Source organism: Chiloscyllium plagiosum, chromosome 1 (genome assembly GCF_004010195.1).
Source record: "Chiloscyllium plagiosum isolate BGI_BamShark_2017 chromosome 1, ASM401019v2, whole genome shotgun sequence".
NCBI classification, from domain to species: domain Eukaryota; kingdom Metazoa; phylum Chordata; class Chondrichthyes; order Orectolobiformes; family Hemiscylliidae; genus Chiloscyllium; species Chiloscyllium plagiosum.
The window spans coordinates 24,415,263-24,432,741 of NC_057710.1; the positions used below are offsets into that span (position 1 = coordinate 24,415,263).

The window sequence follows — 17,479 nt, forward strand, 5'->3', positions numbered from 1 at the left end:
GGGGGGGTGGTGCCAGTGTAGCTGCGGAAGATGGACTGTTCCACATATCTTACGAAGAGGGAGGCATAGCTGGGGCCCATGTGGGTGCCCATGGCTACTCCTTGAAATATGGACTATGTTAACAAGACAGCATTAGTTCACTTTTCTAGTTACCCTTGAGGATGTGATGCAGAGCTGTTTTTTGAACCACTGAGCACAGGACTCAGCACCTGCTATATAATCGGTGGAAATGACAGTGGTATTCTTGTTTGGGAGGTGGGTGTTGCTCTTAAGGTTACCTCCTCAGGTGGCTAAATTAGCTCCTATTTTCGATGTTTCCTCATTTCTTGAAATCGGCCTGCAATGTCTTACCCCATCTTCTGCCTCTGGTATTGATACCAATTGGATTACGATCTCTGGCTCTTCACCTGTCCATCCCCAGAACATCCTGCAGCCACCTAGCTCCTTGACACTGGCACTGGGGATGGAACTTACCAGCATGAAGTTAAGGTTACAGGTGCAGAAACACTTGTCTGCTCCATAGCATCCTACATTCCTTTTATATTTTCTTGCGACAGCATAGATTAGTGAGTGTGTGCATGGCAGTGATCTCTGGAATTGGAAGTCGAAGCATCCACACCCTGATTGAGTGACTGTGCACCTGTAACACTGGTGCTAACTCTCGAGTTCCTGATCAGTATTGCTTTCCTAAACATGCCACTCCCCACTTCCAACATATCTAAGCAGTCCTTAATATTTGGAACTTGGCTGTGGCTGCATTCTGCAGATATCAGGGCTACATTTGACTGGTGTGTGGTATAAAAGAGACATCACAAATCTAGAGTCAATGGGAGTCAGGGGAAAACACTTGGCTGGTTTGAGCCATTCTGAACACAAATTAAGATGTTGGATGTGGTAATGTGAAGTCAGACATATCAGTTGAAGACACCTCTGCAGGAGTTCCTCAGGGCAGTGTCCTAACTGATCATCTTCTGCTGCTTCGTCAATGACTTTCTCATCATTATTTTGACTGATGATCACACAATGTTCAGCACTATTCAAGAAATCTCAGATTCTAAAGCAGTCTATTTTCAAATTGCAAGTAGTCTTCATATAAAATGCTAGCAAGACCATAAGAGAGAATCTAACAATCACTCCATCAGGAGAGTGATTGAATACAGTAACCTCCACCAACGTTCCCTCTGAGCTCCCCAGATGCAGGTGCATACAGGTAGCTGCTCCAAGGTTCTGCACACAACTAACATACCGATCATGGCACTACCAGTTCTGTGAGTTATTGCTGTACATAGGTAAAAGCAGGACTGCAGATGCTGGAAACCAGATTCTAGATTAGAGTGGTGCTGGAAAGGCACAGCAGTTAATTTGGAAGGTTGGAGAATTGGACCTGGGATGAAGTGGGTGGACGGGAGATAAGGAAACTGGTGAAGTTGACGTTGATGCTGTGTGGTTGGAGGGTCCCAAGGTGGAGGATGAGGCGTTCTTCCTACAGTTGTCGGGTGGCTTGGATTTGGCGGTGGAGGAGGCCCAGGACTTTCACGTCCTTGGCGGACTGGGAGGGGGAGTTGAAGTGGTTGGCCACAGGGCAGTGGGGTTATGGCGTGTGTGTCCCAGAGATATTCCTTGAAACATTCTGTGAATTCTCCCCAATGTACAGGAGCCCAAATCAAGAGCAACGGACACAGTAGATGAGGCATTTGAATGTGCAGGAAAATCTCTGCCGGATGTGAAAGGATCCCTTGGGGCCTTGGACAGAGGAGAGAGGGGAGGTGTGGGTGTAGGTTGTACACCTCTTGCAGTGGAAAGGGAAGCTGCCAGGAGTGCAGAGTGAGTTGGTGGGGGCGTGGACCTAACGAGGGAGTCACAGAGGGAATGGTCTGCTGAACACAGATAGGAGTGGGGTGGGAATAATATCTCTGGTGGTGGGGTCTGATTGTAGATGATGGAAATAGAGTCATAGAGATGTAAATGGCAGAGGATAATGTGCTGTATCCAGAGATTAGTAGGATGGAAGGTGAAGACCAGGTGTTCCATCCTTGTTGCAGTTGGAGGGGTGGGGTTCAAAGGCGGAGGTGCGGGAAGTGGAGCAGTTGCACTGGAGGGCATTGTTGATTAAGTGGGAGGGGTAATTGCAGTTCTTGAAATAAGATGCCAACTGGGATGCCCTGAAGTGGAATTGCTCCTCCTGAGAGCAGATATGGTGGAGGCGGAGTAATTGGGAGTAAGGGACTATGGGTGAGAAGAGGTGATGTGGGAATTCGTGGGTTTGAAGTAGATGCCTGTATTAAGTCAGTCACTGGAGAGGTCCCAGAAAGGGAGGGTGGTGTCTAAGTTGGTCCAGGTGAACTTAAGGTTCGGGTGGAAGGTGTTGGTGAAGTTGATGAACTGTTCAACCTCCTCGTGGGAGCATGGGGTATCGCCAATACAGTCATCGACGTAGCAGAGGAAAAGGTGGGGGATGATGCCAGCGTAACTGTGGAAGAAGGACTGTTCCACTGATGCGGAGGCAGGTATAGCTGGGGCCCATGCAGGTGCCCAGAGGGGCGCTCATTCCTGATGAAGGGGTTATGCCCGAAATGTCAATTCTCCTGGTCCTCCGATGCTGCCTGACCTGCTGTGCTTTTCCCGCACCATACTCTTGACTCCCCAAGGGTGGTATTGAGAACATTGCTTTTTTTGCTAAGCATTAATAGTCCTGATCTTAAGTGGAAGGGACTATTTCAAAGTTTACAGATGACAAAATACGGAAGAATTGTAAACTGCGAGGAGGACAGTGCAAAATTGCAAAAAGACATAGACAAGTCTAGGGAAAACTGCCCTAGCCTACTCAATCTCTCCCTATAGCTCAAATCCTCTAACCCTGGCAACATCTTTATAAATCTTTTCTGAATGGTTGGGGCTGTTCTCCTTGGACAAAAAGTTAAGATGAGATCTGATATTGGTTTTCAAACTCATGAGTGGGCTAGGTTGAGGAGAAAGGGATAAACTATTCTCACTTGTAAATGGAACAAAAATGAGAGGACATTCATTTAATGTGATTTGCAATAGAAGCAAAAGGCCCCTTTATTTAAAAAGAGTCAAAAGGTTAGTTAGCTTAACATCTGTTATTAGGAAAATGTTAGACTCTTGTGAAGAATACAATAGCAGAGCATTTATTAAAAACATAATATAACCAAGCAGAGTTTAGATCAGCGTGGTGCCACTTTGGAGGCTTCCTGCCTCTATTCCTGATGAAGGGCTTTTGCCTGAAACGTTGATTTTCCTGCTCCTTGGATGCTGCCTGACCTGCTGTGCTTTTCCAGCACCACTCTGATCTAAACTCTGGTTTCCAGCATATGCAGTCCTCACTTTTGCCTATAACCAAGCAGAGTCAACATGGCTTTACGTAGGGGAAATCACAGAGAGCATAGGTAGGTCATTCAGCCCCTGAGCCTGCTCCACCATTCAATAAACTCATGGCTGATCAGTGGGCCCATATTTCTTAATACACTTACTTAATAAAAAAAAGTTTTTCTCAGATTTAAATATAACAATTGAATTAGCACTGGCTGTTGTTTGGGAAAGAGACTTCCAAACCTTCACTGCTCTTTACATATAGAAGTGCATTCTAACATCTTTCCTGAATGGCCTGGCCCTAATTCTTAGACTATGTTCCCTGGTTCTAGAATCTTCAACCAGTAGAAATAGTTTACTTTTATCTATCCTTTCTTTCCCTGTTAATGTCCTGAAAATCTCAATTAGATCACTCCTTAACCTAGAAATTCTAGAGAACAAACACCTAAATCACCTTGATAAATTTGTTGGAAGTCGAGGAGATAATATAGATAACTTGTTTTGGTACCCTTACCCAAGATATATTGAGGCAGTCAGGATAAGGTTCACAATGCTGAACCCAGGTACAGAGATAATGTCTTAAGAGGAGAAACTGAATAACTTTTACACATCAGGGTCTAGAAGAATGCAAAATTACCTTATTGAGATATACAAGATTCTTAGGAGACATGACAGGGTTGATGCAAAAATCCTTATGGGAGGAGTTAGGACCAGAGGATTTACTTGCAGAGTAAGGAATCACCCATTAAAGACTAAATTGAAGAGGAATTATGGAATTCTTTACTACTACGGGCTGCTGAGGCTGGGTCAGTAGGTATTTCAAGGCAGAGAGAGATTTTTTTTTAATCAGTCAGAGAATCAAGGGTTATGCTAAAATGAAGGAAAATAGATTTGAGGTTTATTAAATTAGCCACGGTCTCACTGAAAGGAGGAGCAGAGTTGATGGGCTGAATGGTCTGTTGCTGCTTCATCACTGTTCTCACTCAGCCAGAGTGGCATGGAATGTCCCACCTGGAACAACAGCGGAGACAGATTCACAACTGAGGGTGAACGCAGAGGGCACCAGAGATTATTCGGACAGTGATAATGCGGGACTACGAGGGGAGGACGAAGAAGAAAGCAGGAGATACCACGATACAACGACGCTCGTTCAAAGAGATGGCGGAGAATTTTAAACCAAGTGTTCTCCGCCGCTAATGCGGCATAACGCTGAAAAATCCCCTTTACCTTCTTCCGAGCGACTCGAGCGTGTGACGAACAAATTGAACCATCCACTGCCTCTCTGCGAGATCCGTTCCCCCCGAAGACCGACCCCCGCGATGTCCCGCCCCCTTTCCGACCAACGGCCGAGAGGCCTTTCCATGTGCCCGCCCCGTCTCACTGTCAATCATGCAGGATTCGGAGCAACAGGCGATGTCATTGGGCAGTTTCATGTCAGTCAATAGTATGTCACAAACCTCCACCTTAGTGGCGCGTGTCTTTGGCCTCGCTCCACCCACTTTTTCTCGACGACGGTTATATTTCTTAGCTCCCTCACTTTCTTCATAACCGTCCTTCCATGGTGTTCAGTTTGAGTTTAGTTTGGGTGGGAATATGGGGTTGCAAGTTGTATTTTCAATAGGTGTGTGTTTTTAAATGGATGAATTATTGCGAGTGGAGTGGGGGAGGAACATACTGTTTTTTTTAAACAAATCACGAGTGAAGCATTTTTCTTTTGACACAACCTTCTCCGCTTTTGTAAATCACCTGCTCCCTCGTTCCATTTCTCTCAGTCCCTGCAATAAAAACGATGAGAAGAACGAAAGAAAAAGGGTAATGACTGGCGTGTTACTGGATGTAATAATGAATAGGAAACGGGATGGAGCCGAAAGGTAAGGTTGGGGAGATGTGGAGACGAGGTGGTTTATTCCATCATCGCCCCGTTTTCGGTCTAATCAGAACGAATTTCTCACCAGATTTTTCTTCTCGTGATTTATTAATTTCGTATTTGTTCCTGGATGTTCGCTTTACAATCCGAAATGCAAGGTTTCGGCGATAAGGATGCGTCTGTTGTAATCGCGCCTTACCGAATGCTATGGGGAAAAAAAACCTCCATCATGCTTAAATTTTTTATACGTTTTAGCAAAAAGTACTGCATGTGGATCTATGGGCTTTCCAGTTTAATGATCGTTTTGTTTGGTCCCAAGAATTGCTGCTTTTTTTTTAAAAAAAGAGAATTTTGGTTAGCATCCGTACGTTCAAAGACTGTTTCAGTCTTTTCTATTTTAATTACTCCAGCTTTTTTTTTGGAGGAGTGTGCGTGGTCTTTGTTTCTTTAGAAAACGCGTGAATAAGCTGTCGGTTTATTTATTCTGCCGCCGTTATGTGCATTGGCTGAAGATCTATACTTTGCAAGAATGCTATTCACGATCGACACTTTTTTTCTCCCCATTTAATCCGGGTACGTGATAAAAATGTTGCCCGGCAAGTGGACTGAATATATACGCCCATATACAAATCCATAATTTTGTCTGTGCACTGACCAGCAGTATCGATTTTTTTACAAATCCTGACACAGCAAACTATTCGGACAGCAGAAGAAAAGCTAACCTTTCGGACTGATATTCTGAATTGACTTATTATGGAAGGATCCGTCTTACTCGAGTACCTTCTGAACCGTATTTCAGAAAAATATGCTGCAACATTGTTTTTTCATATTGGGAGTCATAACGAAACTATCTTTATAAAATGTTTTTCTCCCACTTCCCAGTCGTCGTCTAAGGTCATAGCAGTTTTAATTTGTTTTAAACTCAAAAAATGCCTCGCGATTTAACTTGACAAATTAGTAAAATTGCAACGTTGCCCAGCAATGAAAATATGTGCTCCTTCATCCAGCACTCCTGTAACTTTAACCTTTTTTATTGACTTGATGGGGGACTGAGGACTTTTAATTTCCTGGTATCGTCGGTGAGATTGATATATGAAGTGCAAACATTAAACTATTTTACGTATTTTGAAACGTAGGCACATTGCCACCTTACAGTAGTTGTATTTGATAGTACTGTGTATGGCAGTACGATGTGGTGCATTTTAAAGTTTCATAGCTGTTTGATTACCATTCCACCTGCTGGCTGTAGTAAAGAAACCAAAGCAATCCCTTTGTGGTTCTTGTGGTGTTACCATAACATTATAAGGCAGGCAGCAAAATAAATTAAAGCTATTTCTGTTTATAGTAATGAAGAATACATCCCATTTACATCTAAAATTGAGGTGGTGTAATTTGTTTTTTTCATACTGGGAGTCATAACAAAACTATCTTTATAAAATGTTACTAGTTGTCATTTTTGATTTTTTTTTCTGTCTGAAGAATCTGCCATCAGTTTTATTTCAAAATATACTTTATTCATTGAAAAACTCACTGTGTATAATATACATTGACACAAAAGCAATTTGGTTCTGCACAATTGCATATCAAGTAAACGCACAAAACATTGGAGTTTGACTATCCACAAAGGGAGCAGCATAGTGGCTCAGTGTTTAGGACTGCAGCCTCACAGCACCAGGGTCCCAGGTTCGATGCCAGTTCGGGTGACTATCTGTGTGGAGTTTGCACGTTCTCCCAGTGTCTGCGTGGGTTTCTGTTGGGTGCTCCGGCTATTAGAATACAACACTAATATTTACATATATTTGACACACTAGGAGAGTCCAATAACTAACTAAACAGATCACTGTTTCTCTCAGCAGGAAGACCTCAGATTGTGGTCTTTCTCCACTGTGCTTTGGTGGCAGAAGATCTGTGACAGTCTCAATCCCTCCACAGCTGCAGGCTGACTGGGCACATATGATGGATCTCACACGTCTGTCGTCTGATGTCAGTTTGATATCCCTTCTCACCATCAGCCAAGTGATGTCTTGGTGATTGTTGGGAGTGCTCTGGTGATGCATTCAGCTGAATGAATTTGACCACCTGCTCAGGGAGCCACGCAACAGGATCCACCCTCTCCTTTTCTTTCAAAGTCTTGAGGGCGCTAGATGCTGACCTTCTTTCTGAAGGATTTATGGTCAAAGGTGTTTTTCTTGACAAATTTCTCTACAAAGGGTAGGTGATTATAGAATAGTCCAACGGCTTAGGGCGTTCTGCGGCAGCTACGCCAGTCCCATCCTTCTCAACACCGGGGACAGGTAGAGCCTCAGTATGTAGTGTTAAATGTTGTAATTGTACCAGCCTTTCACCACTTCCTCTGGCAGTTCATTCCACACTCTCACCACCCTCTGTGAAAAAGTTGCCCCTTGGCGGCCTTTTATATCTTTCCCCTCTTGCCTTAAACCTATGCCCTCTAGTTCTGGATTCCCTCACTCCAGGGAAAAGACTTTGTCTATTTATCCTGTTCATTCCCCACATGATTTTATAAACCTCTAATAAGGTCACCCCTCAGTCTTCGATGCCCCAGGGAAAACAGCCCCAGCCTATTCAGCCTCTCCCAAGAGCTCAAATCCTCTAACCCTGGTTACATCCTTGTAAATCTTTTCTGAATCCTTTCAAGTTTCACAACATCCTTCCAGTAGTAAGAAGATCAGAATTGCACGCAATATTCCAACAGTGGCCTAACCAATGTCCTGTACAGCCGCATGACCTCCCAACTCCTATACTCGATGCTCTAACCAGTGAGGGAAAGCATACAAAACACCACCTTCACTATCCTATCTACCTGCAACTCTACTTTTAAGGAGCTATGAACCTGCACTCCCCAGGACCTTACCATTAAGTGTATATGTCCTGCTAAGATTTGTTTTTCCAAAGTGCAGCACCTCCCGTTTATCTGAATTAAACTCCATTTGCTCCTCAGCCCATTGGCCCATCTGATCAAGATCCCGTTGTACTCTGAGGTGACCTTGTTTGGTGTGCACTACACCTCCAATTTTGGTGTCATCTGCAAACTAACTATATCTCTTCTGTTCACATTCAAATCATTTTTATAAATGATGAGAAGTAGTGTACTTAGCATCGTTTCTTGTGGCACACTTCTGGTCACAGGCTTCTATTCTGAAAAGCAATCATCCTGTGTCTTCTACCTTCAAGTCAGTTCTGTATCCAAGTTCTCCCTATGTTCCATGAGATCTCAATTTGCTAACCAGTCTCCCATGGGAAACCTTGTTAGAATGCCTTCCTGAAGTATATATAGATCATGTCTAACGCTCTGTCCTCATCAATCCTTTTTGTTACTTCGAAAAACTCAAATCAAGTTGATGAGAGAGATTTTCTAGCACACAGCCATGCTGACTATCCCTAATCAGTCCTTGCCTTTCCAAATACACGTAAATACTGTCCCTCAGGGTTCCCTCCAACAACTTGCCCATCACAGATGTCAAGCTCACTGGTCTATAGTTCCATGGCTTTTCCTTACCACCTTTCTTAAATAGTGGCACAACATTAGCAAACCTCCAGTCTTCCAGCACCTAATCTTTGACTATTGATGCAAATATTTCAGCAAGGGGCCCAGCAATCACTTCCCTAGCTACCCACAAAGTTCTAGGGTACACCTGATCAGGTCCTGGGGATTTATCAACTTTTATGCATTTTATAGACATCCAGCACCACCACTTCTATCATATGGACATTTTTCAAGATGTCACCATCTATTTCGCCACATCCGATATCTTCCATATCCTTCTCCACAGTAAATACTGATGTCAAATACTCGTTTAGTATTTCCTCCATCCCCTGCGGCTCCACACATAGGTGATCTTTGAGGGGCCTTATTCTCTCATTAGTTACCCTTTTGTCCTTAATGTTATAAGATCCCTTTGGATTCTCCTTAACCCTGTTGACTAAAGCCATCTATGTCCCCTTCTTACCCTCCTGTTTTCCAGCATAATCAACATTTTCTTGTACACACTTAACAACTTCTTCCCCATTTAAACCCAACACTATAGTAGTGCGAGTCTATATGTAGAAAGTTAAAATCCCCAATCATACCCACCCTATTATTCTTACAGATAACTGAGATCTCCTTACAAATTTGTTTCTCAATTTCCTGCTGACTATTAGGGGTCTATAATATAATCCCAATAAGGTGATCATCCCTTTCTTATTTCTCAATTCCACCCAAATAACTTCCCTGGATGTATTTCCAGAAATATCCTCCCTAAGTACAGCACTAATGTTATCCCTTATCAAAAATGCCACTCCCCTCCTCTTTTGTGCACCCCCCACCCCCTTATATCTTTCCTATAGCATTTGTATCCTGGAACATTAAATCCTGTCCATTCTTGAGCCATTTTTCTGTAATTGCTCTGACATCCCAGTCCCATGTTTCTAACCATGCCCTGAGTTCATCTGAGATATATTTTTTTCTTTAATTTGCCTGCGTTATCTGTTGCCCCTGAAACTTTAAAAAAATTTGATTATTCGTGCAAGTATACTGGGTTGAAGTCCCTCCTGCTTTAGAGATGTGTAATAACAGCTCTGAAAGGATTAATTGCCTGAATAATTAGATTGCAGCCTTTTAGGTAGTCTGAGCAGGCTTAAACTACTGCAGTCCTTGGAGTGTAGGGACACACCCAATATGCTGTTGAGAAGGGAGTTATTGGGATTTTGACCGAGCAACACTGAAGGAACGATATAGTTCCAATTAAAGATGGTATATGGCTTGGAGGGGAACTTATAGCCATGCATCTGGTGCTCTGTCTTTCAGGTGGACGAGGGATAAAGGAACCTTTTTAGTTGTTGCAGTGCATTTTGTTGTTGATATACATTACTGCCACTGCATTGGTGGTGTTGGAAATGAATGGCTGTGCATTAGATGGGGTGCTAATCAAACAGACTGCTGTGCCCTCGATAATTTCAAAATTCATGAATGCTGCTGGAGCTGCATTCATGCGGGCAAGTGGACAACATTTCCTTTGTAAACTCAATTGTATTCATTCAATTAGTTAGCAATGTGACTATATTGTATGCTTTTAATTTTTAGGTTAATTGTATTATGACCATTTACTTGATTGCCATGGTGATAACATTAGAGATTGCAACTCCATCCTCTCCAACTGAAAAGCTGCCTGCCGTGCTTCCCAGTCTTGACAGAAGCAGCATTGAGATAGGTCTTCTAATCTTTAATTAGCTCTGTCATGTAATGCATCTCCAGCCAATAGAATTTGTCTCTGCAGCAGCGTGGTAAACCTTGTTGGAAGTATGTCATCCACTAACAAACTTGCAGAAGTAAAACTGGTTTGGGTACAATATTTCTAGCTGAATGGCATAAAGTTCCATACAACAGACTACGATAGTCAAGCACAGAATTACAGCCCCAGTCTCTCTCTTTCTCAGTAAATCATTTTTCAAACGCATAAATTGTGCATTTAGGAAAAGAGTAATCTTTGTACCATTAATGAAAGGTTTTCATTCTTCGTTGGTAAATATTCCATCACTCCCCTGCAAATTATGTGCACGACCAATTGGTCCACCAAACTAATCTGGTACTGGTGTGGTACAACTCCTCCATAATGTCAACATCATTTTTTCTCCCACCACTCACTAATGTTACCTGGGAGACAAAAAATACTTTTTCATTTGGTGAACTTCATTTTTAGTGAGCTGTTGTTGATTAGACTTCAACCACCTTTCAAAACATTTGCTTGATCAATGGTTTGTGGGCAACTCACTGCTAAACGATCAAGGATTACTGTGTTCCTTTTTTCTTTCAATTGCCAGCCCTAATCCTATTATAAAGACTGTAACTTTGTAGGAATAGGAGTAGACCATTCGGTCCCATGAGCCTGCTTTGCTATTCAATAAGATCATGGCTGATTCAACACTTCCCACGACTATTTTGCTGCTTCCCTCGTAACTTTCAATTCCCCTACTGATTGCCTTAAAAATGTACAGGGACTCTGACCCCATTCCAGCCCTCTGAGAGAATAATATCCTTCTCATCTCTCTTAAATTGGGTTCCCTTTATTCTGAGACTATGCCCTCTGATCCCAGATCCTTCAATGAAAGGAAACATCTTCTCAAGCATTTACCTTGTCGAGCCCTTTAAGAAGTCCTGTATGTTTCAGTGAGATCACCTCCCGATCTTCTAAACTCCATGGAGGTAAGGTCCAAACTGTTTAGCCTTTGCTCAAAGACATATCCCTTCATATCAGGGATAATCCTACTGTAACTGTATTCTGGCTCTGCTGTAAGTTGATATCACCATTAGAGTTGCACTTGGCATTTAGAAGATAGCGGTGGTTTACGGTAAGGACAAGCCAGAGAACTATAGACCGGCGAGCCTGACCTCGGTGGTGGGCAAGTTGTTGGAAGGAATCCTGAGCACAGGATGTACATGTATTTGGAAAGGCAAGGACTGATTAGGGATAGTCAACATGGCTTTGTGCGTGGGAAATCATGTCTCACAAACTTGATTGAGTTTTTTTGAAGAAGTAACAAAGAGGATTGATGAGGGCAGAGCAGTAGATGTGATCTATATAAACTTCAGTAAGGCATTCGACAAGGTTTCCCATGGGAGACTGATTAGCGAGGTTAGATCTCATGGAATGCAGGGAGAACTAGCCATTTGGATACAGAACTGGCTCAAAGGTAAAAGACCGAGGGTGGTGGTGGAGGGTTGTTTTTCAGACTGGAGGCCTGTGACCAGTGGAGTGCCACAAGGATCGGTGCTGGGTCCTCTGCTTTTTGTCATTTACATAAATGATTTGGATGCGAGCATAAGAGGTACAGTTAGTAAGTTTGCAGATGACATCAAAATTGGAAGTGTAGTGGACAGCGAAGAGGGTTACCGCAGATTAAAACAGGATCTGGGCCAAATGGGCTGAGAAGTGGCAGATGGAGTTTAATTCAGATAAATGCGAGGTGCTGCATTTTGGGAAAGCAAATCTTAGCAGGACTTACACACTTAATGGTAAGGTCCTAGGGAGTATTGCTGAACAAAGAGACCTTGGAGTGCAAGTTCATAGCTCCTTGAAAGTGGAGTCGCAGGTAGATAGGATAGTGAAGGCGGCGTTTGGTATGCTTTCCTTTATTGGTCAGATTATTGAGTATCGGAGTTGGGAGGTCATGTTGTACAGGACATTGGTTAGGCCACTGTTGGAATATTGCTTGCAGTTCTTGTCTCCTTCCTATCGGAAAGATGTTGTGAAACTTGAAAGGGTTCAGAAAAGATTTACGAGGATGTTGCCAGGGTTGGAGGATCTGAGCTATAGGGAGAAGCTGAACAGGCTGGGGCTGTATTCCCTGGAGCGTTGGAGGCTGAGGGGTGACCTTATAGAGGTTTACAAAATTATGAAGGGCATGGATAGGGTAAATAGGCAAAGTCTTTTCCCTGGGGTGGGGGAGTCCAGAAGTAGAGGGCATAGGTTTAAGGTGAGAGGGGAAAGATATAAAAGAGACCTAAAGGATAACTTTTACACACACAGGGTGGTACGTGTATGGAATAAGCTGCCAGAGGAAGTAGTGGAGGCTGGTACAATTGCAACATTTTAAGAGGCATCTGGATGGGTATATGATGGGTTTGGAGGGGTATGGGCAGAATGCTGGCAGGTGGGACTGCATTGGGTTAGGATAACTGGTCGGTATGGACGGGTTGGACCGAAGGGTGTTTCCAATCTGTACATCTCTGACTCTAGGAGTTTCTCAGGGTCGTATCATAGGCCCAATCATCTTTAACTGCTTCACCATTGACCTGCCCTCTATCATAAGGATAGCAAAAGCATCTATAGATACATAAAAGGGAAGAGTTGGTCCCTTGGAAGGTGAAATTGGAGAGTTAATAGTGGGGAACACTGAGATGGCAGAGATGCTGAATCAATACTTGGCTTCAGTTTTTGTGGTGGAGGACAAAAGTACCATTCTTGTTGGAACAGGTAAGTCAGAGGCAATAGATAATTTAAACTTAGAATAATCAACATTTTTAGGAAAAAGGTATTAAACTATTAGGATTGAGGGCTGACTAGTCCCCCGAGCCTGATGACCTATATCATTAGGGTATTAAAGGAAGTAGCAGCGGAGATAGTAAATCCATTGGTTACAATCCTAGAATTCCGCAATGTGGAAACAGGCCATTTGGCCCTACAAATCCACATCGACCCTCTGAAGAGTAATCCACCCAGACCCATTTCCCTGCTACTCTACATTTTGGCCCTAACTAATGCACGTAACCTATCCATCCCTGAACACTATGGGCAATCTTACCATGGCCAATTTACTTAATCCGCACATCTTTTGGAGCCCATGCAGACACTGAGTGTGTACAACCTTCGCACACAGCCACCTAAGGCTGGAATCGAACCCGGGTCCCTGTTGCTGAGGCAACAGTGCTAACCACTGAGCCATAGTACTCCAAAATTCCCTGGGCGTGGGAAACATTCCAGTCGATTGGAAAATGGCTAAAATAACACTCTTATTCAAAAGGAGGGAGGCAAAATGTGAGCAATTACAGTTAATTTAATATCTGTTGTTGGGGAAAGTGTCAGAATCAATTATCAAGGAAGCACCATTTTCTTGGTGGCAGTTGGGGTGGGAGGAGCAACAACAAGGACCAGATGCCTGAAGGGAAGGGAGGACTAAAGTTTAAAAACTTACCTAATGTATAGGCAGACCTCACTCTCCGCAGGAGCGGACACTGGACTGCTGGGTAGGTGATGCTTTATATTTGGGTGGTTAATTACTCTGATCCTCTGAAGATCTTGACTCCCCGGGAGGGGTCTGTCAGTTCTGCGATTGGTCAGAAAAACAGTTCGGTCCGCTTCAGCAAGATTTCACACTGTAATCAGTATCAACTGGGTTAAATGCTTCTGTGTTCCTTGGAGAAACTGCTGCGCAATCGCTTGAGGCAAGACCATTTGATTAGATTCCCAACAAGTCCACGTATGGAAACAGGCTCTTCGGCCCAACAAGTCCACACCGACCCTCCGAAGAGTAACTCACCCAGACCCGTTCCCCTACCCTATATTTACCCCAAACTAGTGCCGCCTGAATTTTTATATGGTTCTTAAGAAATAGTACACCCTTAATTACAGAGTAAATCCAATAGTGTAATAAAATGACATTATGGACAGCAGGTTAACCTGAAAGTATTTCCTGGGAACCAACATTGTTTTGAACATGTTATCTCTTTACACCTGCGTCTCCAAGGTTAACTAGGATGGTTAGTAATCTCCTATCCAGCTTGGTTAATTCCATACTGTGAACAGAACATTGTCTGGTAATCTTTGATTCAGTTAGCTCAGGAATTCAGCTTTTAGCAGGGTGAAAAGCCATTTTAAACCGTGTTAATTTGCAGCCTAAAAAGCCATTTTGTTATGTTACTTGCATTAAGAAGCCATTTTATAGTTAGTAAAAGCATGAATTAAATGGTTGCTGCTGACAACAGCCTTATTCCAAATTTTAGATCCTCACCTCCTCTGACCAAAAAAAAGGTTGTGGGCTAGATTAATAAGGTGACTAGTCTTTTTTTTCCTTTTTAACTTTTCAGTAGGCTCATTGGGAATTTAGAAAACTGGGAAGGGAGGTTAGGGCAGTTGAATGTTCCTTCTGCAGAATATGGGAGGTAAGGACCACCACCTGGGTCCCTGCTGACTGCATCTGTGGGAACTGCACCCAACTTCAGCTCCTCGAACAGCGTTACAGAGCTGGAGCTGGAATGAACTTTGGATCGTGTGGGAACCGGAGGGGGTTATTGAGAGGAGTTACGGGGAGATAGTCACACCTCAGGTACAAGTAGAAGGTAGTTGGGATACTGTCAGGGGAATGGAAAGGGAGCTAGCAGGTAGTGCAGAGATCCCCTGTGGCACTCCCCTCAATAACAAGTATACCGTTTTGGCTGCTGTTGGGGGGGACGACTTACCAGGGGTAAACAATGGAGCACAGGTCACTGGCACCGAGTCTGTCCCTGTTACTCATTGGGAAGCAGGGAGAGGGGCAGAGCATTAGTCGTTGGGGACTCCATAGTTAGGGGGACAGACAGGAGGTTCTGTGGGAACGAGGGAGACTCATGGTTGGTGTGTTGCCTCCCAGGTGGTAGGTTTCGTGATGTATCTGATCGTATTTTCGGGATACTTGTGGGGGAGGGGGAGCAGCCCCAAGTCATGGTCCACATAGACACCAGTGACACAGGTAGGAAGATAGATATGGATTTAAGGCAGAAATTCGGGGAGGTAGGGTGGACGCTTAGAGCTAGGACAAAGAGAGTTGTTATCTCTAGTTTGTTGCCTGTGCCATGTCTTAGCAAGGCAAGGAATAGGAGAGAGGGGAGTTGAGCACGTGGCTACAGGAGGGAGTGTTTTGCATTCCTGGATAATTGGGGCTTTTTCTAGGGTAGGTGGGACTTCTATAAACAGGATGATCTTCACCTGAACCAGAGGGGTTCCAATATCCTGGGATGAAATTTGCTTATGAACTTTGGGTGAGTTTAAACTAATTCATCAGGGGGACGAGAGGCTAAATTTGTAATTTGAGTATAGAGGGGGTTGAGAGTAGTGAGGTACAAATTAAGGTTTCGGGGTTGAAAGAAGTCTGGTTGAAATATGTCTATTTCAACACTACGACCATCTGGAATAAGATGGGTGAACTTGCAGCACCGATCGGTACCTGAGATTTCGATGTTGTGGCCATTTCACAGGCGTGGGTAAGCAGCGACAGGAATGGTTGTTGCCAGTTCTTGCATTTAGATGTTCAGTAAGAACAGAGAAGATAGTAAAAGAGGTGGGAGTGTGGCATTGTTAGTAAAGGATGGTGTTACAGTGGTAGAAAGGATGTTTGAGGGCTCGTCAACTGAGGTAGTATGGGCTGAGATTAGTGGCAGGAAAGGAGAGGTCAGCTTGTTAGGGTTTTTCTATAGGCCTCCAAATAGTTCCAGAGACATAGAGGAAAGGATAGCAAAGATGATTCTCGATTGGAGCAAGAGTGACAGGGTAGTTATGGGGGACTCAACTTTCCAAATATTGACTGGAAGTACTACAGTACTTTAGATGGGTCCGTTTTTGTCCATTGTGTGCAGGAGGGTTTTCTGACCGTATATAGACAGACTAACAAGGACGATGCCACATTAGATTTGGTATTGGGAAATGAAGCTGGCCAGGTGTTAGGTTTAGAGGAAAGTAAACACTGGTGATCGTGACCACAATTCAATTATGTTTACTTTAGTTATGGAAAGGGTTAGTTTACTGGATATAGGTTTGCTTGCTGAGTTGGAAGGTTCATTTTCAGACATTTCATCTTTGAGAAGGAAACACTGACTACACTATTAGAAGACCCAAAGATAACCAACCAACTTCATCAGCAAGGACAGTATCATCAAGCTAGTGGACCTATGCCTTACCACCCACATGGTGGTATGGTGATGAAACGCCTGAAAACGAACTTTCCAGGTCAGCGAGCAAACCTATATCCAGAACCTCAACCTGAGCTACAAATCTTCTCAAAACGCGCTAGGATTAGGTATGGAATGAGCTGCCAGAGGATGTGGTGGAGGCTGGTGCAGTTGCAACATTTAAGAGGCAGTTGAATGGGTATATGAATAGGAAGGGTTTGGAGGGATATGGGCCGGGTGCTGGCAGGTGGGACTAGATTGAGTTGGGATATCTGGACGGGTTGGACCGAAGGGTCTGTTTCCATGCTGTACATCTCTTGACTCTTAGTATACAGTGGAAGGCAAGAGCTACAGCTGGGGGAAAGGCAATTACGATGTGATTAGACAAGATTTAGGATGGGGAAAGAAACTGTAGGGGATGGGCACAATAGAAATGTGGAACTTATTCAAAAAACAGCTGCTGTGTATACTTGATAAATGTGTACCAGGGAGGAAGTCATTGAGCGTAGGAGCTTTACTCAGCAACTAAGGACTTTGAATCTCTTGTCAAGAGGAAGAGGGCTTATGTTAGGATGCGACGTTAAGGGCCAGGAAAGACCTAAGCAGATAGCCAAGACAAGTGAGGAGATTGGTGGATAGGATCAGGGAAAACCCTAAAGCTTTCTATGGGCATATAAGGGATAAAATAATTACCACAGTAAGATTAGGGTCAATCGAGGACAGTCATGGGAAGTTGTGCATGGAGTCAGGAGATAGGCAAAGCACTAAATGACTATTTCTTTTTCAGTATTCACTTTGGAAACACAGTGTTGTTGAGAACCGAGAAACCGGCCACTAGACTAGATGGAATTGAGATTCACAAG

General features: G+C 43.6%; 1 protein-coding gene and 1 long non-coding RNA gene across 4 annotated transcripts in view; one reads left to right on the forward strand and one right to left on the reverse strand.

Moving 5' to 3' along the window:
* Positions 1-4,758, reverse strand: part of LOC122557953 — a 37,352-nt gene extending 32,594 nt beyond the window's left edge. The window contains exon 1 of the long non-coding RNA XR_006313990.1: positions 4,558-4,758. This is a non-coding gene — a long non-coding RNA (uncharacterized LOC122557953). The remainder of the gene's footprint in view (positions 1-4,557) is intronic.
* Positions 4,759-4,888: 130 nt separating this feature from the next.
* LOC122557794 (lactosylceramide alpha-2,3-sialyltransferase-like) overlaps positions 4,889-17,479 on the forward strand; it is a 76,656-nt gene continuing 64,065 nt past the window's right edge. For 2 of the 3 annotated variants that reach the window (XM_043705879.1, XM_043706047.1), the window contains exon 1: positions 4,889-5,201. The gene's annotated coding sequence lies outside the window, so the exon portion shown is untranslated. Of the gene's footprint in view, positions 5,202-7,050; positions 7,409-17,479 lie in introns of all 3 variants that reach the window. The other variant, XM_043705965.1, reaches the window with a different exon arrangement.